Source organism: Phyllobates terribilis, unplaced genomic scaffold (genome assembly GCF_046119375.1).
Source record: "Phyllobates terribilis strain yellow unplaced genomic scaffold, ASM4611937v1 Scaffold_2__4_contigs__length_985480577, whole genome shotgun sequence".
Classification (NCBI taxonomy): domain Eukaryota; kingdom Metazoa; phylum Chordata; class Amphibia; order Anura; family Dendrobatidae; genus Phyllobates; species Phyllobates terribilis.
Genome location: NW_027362762.1, coordinates 370,248,655 through 370,262,009, shown reverse-complemented (window position 1 = coordinate 370,262,009; position 13,355 = coordinate 370,248,655). Strand labels below are relative to the sequence as shown.

The 13,355-nt window shown below is 39.7% G+C and overlaps 1 protein-coding gene across 13 annotated transcripts in view; it reads right to left on the bottom strand.

Annotated features, from left to right (window-relative positions):
• The window catches only part of DMD (dystrophin), a 3,940,859-nt gene that overhangs the window by 491,599 nt on the left and 3,435,905 nt on the right, over positions 1-13,355 (bottom strand). The window lies entirely within an intron of this gene.

The window sequence follows — 13,355 nt, the reverse complement described above, 5'->3', positions numbered from 1 at the left end:
TACAATATACAAGGTGGGCCATTTATGTGGATACACCTACATTAAATGGGAATGGTTGGTGATATCAACTTCCTGTTTGTGGCACATTAGTATATGGGAGGGGGAAAACTTTTCCAGATGGGTGGTGGCCATGGCGGCCATTTTCATAAATATACAGTACAGTATATATGTATATATACTAGCAGTCAGAGTTCTGAAACAAATACGTTTCAGAAGCTAGAAAAGTGTGCTCTATATAATAAAAACTAACTCAAATTAACCATGTCTATTTACTTTCAGCCTTTTCACACGATAAGCAACAAACTATCTGCGTGGAAATCTCTCTGTATGCCTTATCATTTTCAGCTGATCCTGTTAAAATCTCTGCCTCAAGAACATTTCTATTCAATGATGTTACAACTAATCGTGTACCATTGCAGAGTCCTCGTTTTGTATTCAAATTTCTCAACAACATAATAAAGCTGCCCACCTTAAGTCTAAGGCAATGACTTGGCATGCCTGATGGGGTTAAGCTATTTAAAAATTCAATAAAAATTCAATATGAAAATGTTCCCATTCATCGTCGTCCTCTTCAACAACAGAGTCATTGCTCCAACGTCAGCTGATGTTTTTCTTGGACTCACCTCAACACTAAGCTCTTTATGTAGAAAGATAATTATACAATTCAGCCCATTTTAATCTGATCTGTTAGGACAGAGACATATCAACACTGCTCCTGTTCAGGCTATAGGTTACATACCTAGCTTCTGAATAGCTTGTGGAAGGTCACAGATCCCCCTTAACCAGTAGCATCTGATATTTTTTTTAACTGGTTTAGACCTCCATACAAAGGCAAGTCTCATATGATTATATTTAACTGCTCATATGATCATACTTAAAGGGAATTTGTCAGTCATGTAATGACTGACCATTTTCTCTCCTAATCTACATGTCTCACACTGGTTACGCCCTCTTTCATTTAAAATAAATTTTGGAGGCAGATTCTCGGGGAGATCTAGGTCCAGCCTAAAGTTCTTAACAGCTAATTTACATATTCAATGTTCGATTTCTTTGGAATAAGACACCAGATCGCAGATAACAAGGTATAATTTTATTCAGTTTCCTATGGCCCACATGCCCATGTATGTAGTCGGCTTAGGAAGATTGATCCTACTGAAAAAATCCCTTTAATTGCATTTGACACTACAGTTCCTTAACACATAAAGGTTGATGGAAATGGAGGACCATGTAATGTGTATGAAATCCTCCCCCATCTTTCCTAGATAATGCCTTGGAGAGAAGGATCAGGCATTCTGAATTTCAGTGCTTGACATTTTTCTTCTAGGAGATAAATCGCCTTCACACACTGTCTGGCAGCATCTTACTCTATCGCCTTCTTTGAAAACACATGCATTCTTGGTTCAGCCAGTCGGGGCAGATAACTGGTGGTGACCAAATAAGTGCTCAGCCAACAGTTTTTTAAGGTATATGGGCCCCTAGAGAGTTGATCAACGAGGCAGGTTACATGTCAACTTCAACATTTTTTCTAAAATGAAGGCTCCATAGAGCATGAGGAGATGAACTGATTCATGTGTTGCTTTGTGGGGAAAGATTTAGTATAACCTACATTTTATTTTCACTCTGGCAACAGGAGTCTAATGAATAGTCTTACTCAGCGATTAATAGCTATCTATACTCACGTGCACATAGATATAGCTGACAATTAATAATTGAGACTATTTTTGTATTTGTTTTTTATTGTTACTCTTTTTTGTTATTATCCAAATAAAAGTATGCACTTTATGGCTTTCTATTTGAGATCCTGAGAAAAAAACAAGAGAAAATATAAATGAGCACTAGACAAACGTACACAAGGATGTACAGATTGTGAAATCATTCCGATACTTGGAACGCTTGTATCTGGAAATGTTTCATTACATCAGAAATTCCATGTTGTAAATGTCTCCCTGATATAAATACCTGGTAGAAGTAGTGAGGTCTGCTTATTGCTAAGTGAACTATATTTATGGTATTTCTTCAGTGCAAAATATTAAATCTGCTATTTGTATGCTTGGCACAAGGAGAAGCGGGTTTAAGAATCAATAAATCTACTATGATTAAATAAAATAAAATAGGATCTTGGCCCAGTTTTTCAATATGTCATGTAAACATATTTGCTGTGTAAATACCTCACAGCTCCAATGAGAAATCTATTAAATAGCAAATGAAATTATGTGAATTATAGAGCATGAGTATAGGGTACGTTTTACAATACCAGTGCTAAATTTATGTAACTCAGAGGTGGAAATGATGGTGGTAATAAAGGGTAAAGGATCAGGATCTATTTATCTTTCTATCTAGGACTGGAACAAAAATTGTCACCCTAATCTTTTTAATCTACCGCCAATTCCCAATGAAGAGCAGAGAATTTAATATATCTGCTATGGTCCAGTTATCACAATGGATGGCAGAGAACATAATCCACTAAATCTCCTAATAAGACCATTAATCCACTTTTTTAGCTAGTTGCCAAGTAACCCACTTATATAATCAACTCCTAACTAAACCTATCTCTAACCTTTCTAGATGGTTGGTAGAAAAAATAACCTTTCCCCTCTTCTCATTGGTTGCAAGTAATTTTGACCATTCAAAGATCACACAGAATATGGCCAATTACTTCTACAACTATTCCCATTGGATAACTGGAGATATAATTTACCCTTTCTTGTTATCAGACGTCAGGGAATTTAAAGTGGTTGTCAAGTTATATAATATTGATGACCTCTCCTTAAGATAAGTTAGCAATATCAGATTGGTGGGAACACCCGGCACTCTCATCAATCATCCCTTAGTTCTGGAGGCTGACAGATGTAAACATTGAACAGAGCCCGACACTGTTCAATGTGTATTGGTCGCTACAGATCAAATCCTATTTGAGAGAATAAGGAGGTAATAACAGATAATAAGTAGGGAAGCTTGGTGTCTCCACTGATCTGACATTGTTGATGCCAAGAACAAATCATCAATAAAAAAACTTGAACTACCTCTTTAGCCTAGTCTTTCCTCTCATTGCTCAGTACTTAATCTTCCAACTAACCTCCTCATGGGAGATAATGGAATATAACTAACCTCTTTTTACTAGCTTTCCCTAGTAGATGACAGTCTGTTATGACTGCCAAAGCACATTCATACAGGGAATTTACAAGCCAGGGAGACAAACACCTGAAACTGACAGGTCCTGTTCAGACTGAGAAAAGCTCTTCTCTGAACCTGGTCTGTCCCTGCCTGACTGTAGAGGTTGGCACCCTAAGATAATGCAGTGCCCCCCCCCACTCAACGGTGGCTTATCCTGAATGTCCTTAGCAGCACCTAGGATCTCTAGAGTAGCAGTTCCCTAAACAGTAAAGGAATCACACTCAAAACAGCTACAACCAACACAAACTATCGCAAAGTGAATGAATCCAACAAAGTCTATCACCAGCAGGAAACAACAGTAGGGGATGGTATTTAAAGCTGCACCCGAAAGGTGATAGGACAAACAGAGTAAATGAAAAACACCTGGTATCCAAAACTGATAGAAACAATGGTAAGAGAACTAAAACATCCAAAGAATAGATGTATCTGTTGTGGCTCAGCAGAAATAGACGCTCACCACAGAACACAGAGTCAAGGCTTTGTATCCAGAAGCATGACACAGCCCCTTCTTATAACTAGACTCTCGTTAACATAACCTAATTTCTCTCCTCAATAGACTCAAATAAATATAACCATGTACATAGCAATTATGATTATAAATTGAATGATTTTATGCATTTTAATGATAATTGCCCATATAAATAAACAGATCAACGAAAAAGTTGAAGTATATTGCTGATTCATACCTTTATTATCACCATAATTTTTGTCATACTGCTGAACTGTGACATGTGAGTGGTCAGTCTCAGATGTGTTCTGCTGTATGATTATGCTACATGTATACTCTTCTGAAGAACTGCCCATTGATTTACATATTGTTTTTGCAATGATAATAAGTTCTCATTTGGTTAATCTCAGCTTCTGCAGGGACACAACAACAACTTCTGATTGTAATCTGTTCCGTCAGGTGAAAAATTGATTGGACATGCTTAAAAAAAATCCTGGCAAATAACCTCCATTGTCACACTTCTAATGTGTAATGATAATCAGCTAAGAACGTCCCAGAAGAACGGTCTTTTGGGAAAATGTGGCAAATCATGTGTGTATTTTCCGCAAGGTAGAATGTTCCAATAATGAATGCGCATTAGAATGCTTGTTTGGTGCTAAAATTATCTGCAACCAGCTTCAGAATTGTCATTTTTAGAAAATTCGTAAGTGCTTACTCTGCTTGTCATTTAATATCTATATGCTACTTTTTCTATATATGAACTTTACAGACATCAATTTATACATCTAATTTGAAGGATACAAGAAGCTTATTATAAACTGATACAAGCCCCAAATCACTGCATACAGCTATGATCACATGCTAATTGTTGCTGCTTAAAAGGCCTCAAGCAAGACAACTTCTGCCGATATACACTATAATGACATATAAACTTGAAAGAAGGAGGTCCACATTTTGGCAAAAAGGAGCTCTCGCTCTGATAGACCCAGTGTTTGCATGAGATGCATGGATGACTACTAGTGATGAGCGAGTATGCTCTGTTAACCCTCGGGTGCTCGCCGAGTATCTTCAGCATGCTCGGGTGTTATGTTTCAGTCACTCCGTGCTCATGATTTGCGACTGTTTTACAGCTTTAATACATGTGAGCAATGCCTAAGAAACAGGCATTCCTCACATGTATTAAAGCTGTCAAACAGTCGCAAATCATTAGCATGGAGTGACTGAAACATAACACCTGAGCACTCTGAAAATACTCTGAAAACACCCGAGCATGCTCGTAAATCACTAATGACTACTCATCTGAATGGCCAACATGTAATATTATACTACAGTATTGGCGTATGGAATATGTGAAGCTGGTTGGTAAAATTCCCTAATGTAAATGTGAACAAAGCCCAATAAACCACATGATACTGTAATACAATCAGTATACATCGAGCTGCCTGAGAAAAATCACCAGCAAATATTAGGTTTATATTTCTCAAGAAGGCAGATATCTTTCAGTTGAACTAGTTTCTCTCCCTGCCCAAATATTACAGTCGTCATTCCATGTATACTGACAGCAGAGGAACGAAAAGACATCAGGTTTGTTGCATATTATCTCACCAGACGAGTAGCTTGAAGTTTTCAGTATTATTTGCCAATGACTTGTCCCCAGTTATTGACACTTATGAAAGCTGACTTAATTCATATTCCCATTGAGAAATATCAATACCAATATGCCGCCTTATTAAAATGACTTAATGAAGATACTACACTTGAATGCTTGCCAATGTATTAGTAACTGCAAAGTAGATTCATCATGGTCTAGGCCAGGGGTCTCAAACTCGGCTGGGTATATGGGCCACAAATGGAAAAAATTTGAATTTGGGGGGCCGCATTTTTTGTTCAATGTGACATTTTTAGTGATACCATTTTTTTTGTATACACCTTTTGAACATTTTTCCCGTGTTTATTTTTTTATAGCTTGGGTCGTTATGGATGTGGCGATAATAAACGTGTACTATTTTGTGTTTACTTTAGTTTACATATTAAACAGCATTTTTAGTGCCCAATATTTTTTCATGCTTTATTTTTATTTTTTTGATTTTTACAATTTTCTTTCCTCCAATTGGCCACATACAGTAAAATTGTCATACCATTAGCATCATATAGTAATAATGGCAAACATCTTGTAGTAATGTCCCCATCTTGTACTAATGTGCCCCAACCAGTTCCCCATCCTGTGGCTATGTGCCCCATCCAGGTCCCCATCCTGTGGCTATGTGCCCCATCCAGGTCCCCATCCTGTGGCTATGTGCCCCATCCAGGTCCCCATCCTGTGGCTATGTGCCCCATCCAGGTGCCCATCCTGTGGCAATGTTCCCGATCCAGGTCCCCATCCTGTGGCAATGTTCCCGATCCAGGTCCCCATCTTGTGGCTATGTGACCATCCAGGTCCCCATCCTGTGGATATGTGCCCCATCCAGGTCCCCATCCTGTGGCTATGTGCCCCATCCAGGTCCCCATCCTGTGGCAATGTTCCCGATCCAGGTCCCCATCTTGTGGCTATGTGACCATCCAGGTCCCCATCTTGTGGATATGTGCCCCATCCAGGTCCCCATCCTGTGGCTATGTGCCCCATCCAGGTCCCCTCTTGTGGCTATGTGCCCCATCCAGGTCCCCATCTTGTGGCTATGTGCCCCATCCAGGTCCCCTCTTGTGGCTATGTGCCCCATCCAGGTCCCCTCTTGTGGCTATGTGCCCCATCCAGGTCCCCTCTTGTGGCTATGTGCCCCATCCAGGTCCCCATCTTGAGGCTATGTGCCCCATCCAGGTCCCCATCTTGTGGCTATGTGCCCCATCCAGGTCCCCATCCTGTGGCTATGTGCCCCATCCAGGTCCCCTCTTGTGGCTATGTGCCCCATCCAGGTCCCCTCTTGTGGCTATGTGCCCCATCCAGGTCCCCTCTTGTGGCTATGTGCCCCCTGTGCTGTTCTTCACACACATAAAAAAAAAAAGATGATTCTCACCTGTCCTCCGTTCCCTCGGCGGCCTTCCTGCAGATGTGGCCTGCAGGCACCACAGAGTCCGACCCCTTGACGATCCCGACCTGGTCCAGGAGGAGCCGCCGACAGCAGCGCTGCATTGCCGCACACAGACTGTCTCCCAGCACAGCATTTCCAATGTCAGCCGCTGACCAATCAGAGGCCAGCAGCTGACATCTGCATATGGCAATGACATCATACTCACTGCGCCGACACGCAGATATCAGCTGCTGGCCTCTGATTGGCCAGCGGCTGTCATTGGAAATGCTGTGCTGGGAGACAGTCTCTGTGCGGCAATGCAGCGCTGCTGTCGGCGGCTCCTCCTGGACCTGGTCGGGATCGTCAAGGGGTTTGTGCCTGCGGGCCGCATAAAGCAGCCTCAGGGGCCGCATGCGGCCGGCGGGCCGCGTGTTTGAGACCCCTGGTCTAGGCAATGTGATTATCTCTGGCAGACATAGGCAGTGAGACCATCATCATGTCCGCTCTATGGGTTTTATTTTGCGATATTAGGAACATGCTCTACACCCATCACTTACTCATCCCTACATGTTCCAAAAGACTATTTTTTATAAGTTATCAATATTTCAAAAGACCAGTCAAGATAAAGACAGAAAACTGGAAGAAAAGTCTCCCAGACAATGTCAGAAAAACAACCACTACCTTTTCTTCTAATGATATAGAAATGTTGTTGATGTGATTTTTGCAGGGAAGTGACGGCTGCACATTGACACTCTGCATTAATATCTGCACATAGCCATTTTATAACCATCATTATTGTAACAAGTAACTAAACTATTCAACAATACATTGATATTAATGGCATGGAAAAAAAGAAAACTTATGCTGTGTGACCACTATACGTTTTTCAAGCGTTTTTGATGCGGAATTTCCGCAGCGTAAACGCTTGCAAAACGCAGTAATCCCATGATCCCCAATGAAAATCTGCATGTTCTGTGCCCATGCTGCGGAATTTTCCGCAGCGGATTTTCCTTGCAGAAAAATCCACAGCATGTCCATTATTTGTCCATTTCTGCATGCAGATTTGAGGTCCCAATGCATTTGAAAAACACAAGTCAAATCCGCATGTAAAAACGTGTCAAAAACGCGTCAAAAATGCGTGCAAAATCCGCAAGCTTTTTTCACTGCCAAGAACATGCAGAAACGCTGCAGAAATTTTCTGCTTCATTTCTGTATCGTGGGCTCATACCCTTAACATTTGAAAAATAGTTATAGTCACACCAATGATGGGCACAGTGTTAATCTGGAACTCAAACTGCAACTAAATGACAGCTGAGGCAAAAAAACATATTGGGAGTAAGCACAGAACAGTAAATGCTAGGTGGAGTGAGTTTGTTTTGTGTTACATATGTAACAGTCTGTGTAATAGTATTGTTAGTCTGCTTTTTGTTAGCATGTGTTAATATGCTATATTTCTGCAGTATTTACAGGGTTAATTATGCATGATTTGACATCTTCGTGTCCAAGCTTTGATTTAGTCAAACACATTGCACAATGGGATTGTGTACGTCTACCACAATCTTAGTAAAAACTTGCATGGATGCCAAACATCTCCATAACATTGTAAAAATTGCATACTGCACTGTTAAAGGAATTGTCCACTACTTGGACAACCCCAACTCAATCCTTATGTTTCCCCTTTATAAAATAATAGCAGTTATAGTCACCTCCAGTGCTGGCGCCATTCCATCGGTGTCGGCACTGGACCCCCCGGACTTGCCTTACATTGTTATGTTATGCGATCCCTATGGTCAGTCAGCTGTCACTTCACTATGCCCCTCCTTCAGATGTAACGGACATCTGAAGGAAGTGAAAGCTGCGGCTGCTCTCTCACTTCCTCCAAATGTCTGATTTGTCCGAATGAGATGAGAGTGAAGGCAGCACTGATTGACCGTAGGGATCGCGTGACATAATGTCAGGCAAGCCCAGGAGAGCCAGTGCCGACATCACTAGAACGGCACTGGAGGTGAGTATTAATGTTATTATTTAATGAAAGGGGAACCTAGGGATTCAGTTGGAGTTGTCAAAGTAGTGGATAACCCCTTTAATTTTCTTAATGACGCCTTTGTATTGAAAAGTGTAGTCATCTAAAAATGGCATGGAAATGTAGCCTGTGTACAGTATCTAACCCAGTAAAATTATAACTTCTTTATATTGTCACAATATACTGCCATGGTTATGTCAGGTCTGATGGACTAAAAACTTTACATAATTGACCGAATCTATGCGTGGAAAAATTGCATCGTGCATTATGCTCTTACGAATGTTGCATGAGACTCTCCTATTCAAGGCCCTGAGTGCACAAAAAAAAAATCGGATCCCATATAGATCAACCATATAGCATACGATTTTTATGGATAAAATGCAATTCTTTAACATAGGATACTGTATTTGGTCTTGTAAACTGCTGATGTATAAAAATTAATGCCATACAGATGCCATGTGGATTGCATACGGATGACAATGAATTGAGATGAAAATCTGTTTTTTTCACGATGAAACCCGGGGGATATTTTAGATGCCCGTATAAACTTAGCCCAACTAATAACCTTTTTGCTTCCATTTCAGCGAGAAATATAATTTGAATACATTATAACTATGCTAATTATGCTAATGTCAATAATAAAGGTTTATTAAAGGCGTTCCTACACTTTAGTATAACATTGCAATATTCACAATCACAGTCAACGTTTTCTTTTAGTGCCTAAAAATAAAATAGCAATAAAAAGTTCTCACCGCCAGGAATCTTTTCTAAACAAATATCATATTTCTGTAACTTTCTACTTCTGAGACCAGTTCTTTTATCATTCATGATTTTATAACTCTGTAAAAAGCTTCGGTGTACTTTCTCTTTGATATTCCATTTATTTTCCTGCTGAAGAAAATGCTGATGACTGGCTCAGATCTTGTCTGGATTAACAAACTGCAGTTGATATGCAGGGCAGATGGCAAACTTCATCACAAGATTTTATTACTTTTTATTGACTTAGACATGTAAGAAATGTTTGCCTTGTCTTAAAATGGTAAGGTTGAAAGTTCTGACAGTCTATGAATGGTTATATACTAAGTTCACTACATTTCTCTAGCCACATATCAAAATGACAATCACACAATCCTACACAATATGCACAAGGATACAACCAAGGCAAAACTGGAGCACAAAATGTGATCGGGGAGTAAATGAGTTTCTGTAAGAAATAATCAAAGTAATTTGAAATCTGCTAAATTGCAACACAGACATCATTAAAACCTGGGCTACATGGAGACTTGTTGTAGCGCTACTGATTGATTTTAACTATCGAGTGACAGTAGCAGTCTGCACAATTACATGTAAGTCAGTGTATTGCTTTGGATTTCAACTATAGCCAGGTAGGTAAAATCAATCAGTAGTGTTTCTATAAGACCACAGTGCACACATTGCATATTAATTGCGGATTTGCTACTCCTCCTCCCGTCAAAGTTTTTATCCTCTTAACATATTGCTATCATCATATTATATGGTACTATGTACTTACAATTGCTCATTTTGCCCTAATACCCAGATAATTATTCTGTTTTCCATTAGATCTATGACATCACATGACTGAAAACTCACTACCAAAGTCATTCCAAGGTCTTTGTAGAAACAGGAGGTCAATTTTCTCTGCACAAGTCACGAGTCACAGCAAAAGACTATGGGGGAAGGAGTGGAGCAGCTGGGTCAGGAGTTGAAGAGGAGACAAATGTGGGGACAAGAGACTGCACAGCGAGCTATCAGTCAGAGTGCCGGGGCGTGCATACAGCTGTTGTTCACAGTGCTTTGAGCGGTGACTGTAGCCGCATCGGCACACCTGTATAACTGAAAGCCAGTAGCTACCGGGAGGAATAAAGTTCAATTTCTCCCAGAAGCCACACTTTAAGTACAGCGGCCAGGCATTTTCATACCGCTGAATTTATATCTGTAGATTTTCACTATGGATTTTACCCTTGGCATTGCATAGGACAACATCCACAACACACCTTCAACAAAATGCGATACATGCAGATCTGCAACAAAATTTTCAATAAAATCCACATTGGATATTTTCCATTGCATGTAAACCTACCCTTAAAGGGAATCTGTCATTAGGTTTTTACTTCCCCAGATCAGCATAATGTTGTGGCGGAGACCCTGATTCCAGTGATTTGTCACTTAGAGGACTGCTTGCTGACATTTTAGTTAAATTACTGTTTTTCATTTTGTAGCAGGTTTAGCAGTTATTTGAATTCTGAGCTCTGCATAACCCCGCTCACACCACTGATTGGTAGATTTTTGCCCATGAATATAGAGGACTACCTGGCAGCAGGTTTACTAGTCATCTAATGGTAATCTCCTGCTGATAAAACTGATTTTATCAAAACTACAGTAAGTAGCCCAGTAAGTGACACATTGCTAGAATCAGGGTATCAGCCCCTACATCATGCTGAGCTCAGATCAGGTGGAAAAAAACTGATGACAGATTCCTTTTTTAGCTATTTACATTTACACATTTATATTGCCTGATAATGCCTAGGATTTCTAAAAAAACAGTTGAACAAGGTGTCTTTAACTTTTTATAGTTTGGCCTCACCAGTGAACAAACACTACCATGCAGCACCAACTAAATACAACCATGCATCACAAAGTATACCCCATAGCAGCACCAAATAACACAATGCAGCACAAAACTCATTAAAAATAACCACAAACAAATGCTACACTGCAGCACAAAATATTAACTCATCCCTCACCTAGCGCATAAATAGAAGAGTGCACCATAAAGCACCTTAGATAACAACACCATAAACAATAGCATGATGAAGCATAAAATGTTTTCCCCAACACCACCAAATACCACAATGCAACATATAACACCTTGTCCAATTTGTCGGTACCATAATGCAGAATAAAATACCAATACAGCATAAAATACTTCCTCCAGAATCACCAAGTACCACAATACCTGCTCTAGTGAAGCCAATACACTGTGCAGTGTAAAATACCCCCCAGCAATCAGGAAGAGGAATAAGTTATTGGGGTCAATCAAAACAACTTGATTTGTTTCTGTCAAGAACCTGCACTCTATTCTCACTATTCTCACTTGGGTTTTTCAGCGTCACAAATCTGCAGCAAAACATAATCTCTGGCAGGAAATCAGCTGCGTCAAAAATGCAGGTTTTGCTGCGTTTTTTGATGCATTTTTTTTCAGTGTTTTTTTCACTGCCTTTTTGTATCTATTTATGCATGTACATAAGTTTTGTGAAAAAAGCTGAAAAAACGCTGATGCAAATTTTGGTGCGTTTTTGACCGCGTTTTTTTTCAGCGTTTTTGATTTTTTTTCATCACCCATGGGTGAAAAAGTGCTGAAAAAATGCTGAAAAAAAGCTGAAAGAAGTGACATGCTCTATTTTCCAAAAACCCAACCAAGGCACAAAATACACAATAAAAAAACCAAGATGTGTGAACAGAGAATTCTGATTTCTCATAGACTTTGCTGGTCCAGCTATACCGCCCTGACATTGCTAAAACTAAAGTAAGTTAAATCATTTTAATATAGGTGTTAAATATGGAAAGAAAAACATGACTACAGGACTATGATGCAAATGAAAAGCTCATAATGGCTACAAAAATAACATTTTCTAAAATAAGTTGTAGGCTTTATGAACTCGACAAATACATGTAAGGGGCAAAACTTTAGTCACTCCAGCTGCCGTCAAATGGCGTTTTCATATGGTGCTATATTTTTCCTTAGGGCTCATACTCTGTACTAAAAACGGACGAGTGCAATCTGATAAAAAAATTGCATGCTAACTAATGTTAGTCAATGATTCAGCTCAGATCGGACTGAGAAAGAAATCACAGCATGCTGTAAGTGGCCTCGTATATCGGACGAGACTAGCTAAGGCGAGTGAATGGGTGCGAGAAAAAATTCCCACGGCACATGGACCAAGCATGTGCAGTCTGATATTTACACACCCATCTCCTAGAAAACCCGACATTTCATCAGCCAAGTATAGTAAATTCACAGCATGACCCATCAGAATAGAATAGATACTGTATATACATAGAATAGATAGAAAGATGTCAGTGACATACAGTACAGACCAAAAGTTTGGACACACCTTCTCATTTAAAGATTTTTCTGTATTTTCATGACTTTGAAAATTGTACATTCACACTGAAGGCATCAAAACTATGAATTAACACATGTGGAATTATATACTTAACAAAAAAGTGTGAAACAACTGAAAATATGTCTTATATTCTAGGTTCTTCAAAGTAGCCATCTTTTGCTTTGATAACTGCTTTGCACACTCTTGGCATTCTCTTGATGAGCTTCAAGAGGTAGTCACCGGAAATGGTTTTCACTTCACAGGCGTGCCCTGTCAGGTTTAATAAGTGGGATTTCTTGCCTTATAAATGGGGTTGGGACCATCAGTTGTGTTGTGCAGAAGTCAGGTGGATACACAGCTGATAGTCCTACTGAATAGACTGTTAGAATTTGTATTACGGCAAGAAAAAAGCAACTTAGTAAAGAAAAATGAGTGGCCAATGCCATCATTACTTTTAGAAATGAAGGTCAGTCAGTCCGAAAAATTGGGAAAACTTTGAAAGTGTCCCCAAGTGCAGTTGCAAAAACCATCAAGCGCTACAAAGAAACTGGCTCACATGAGGACCGCCCCAGGAAAGG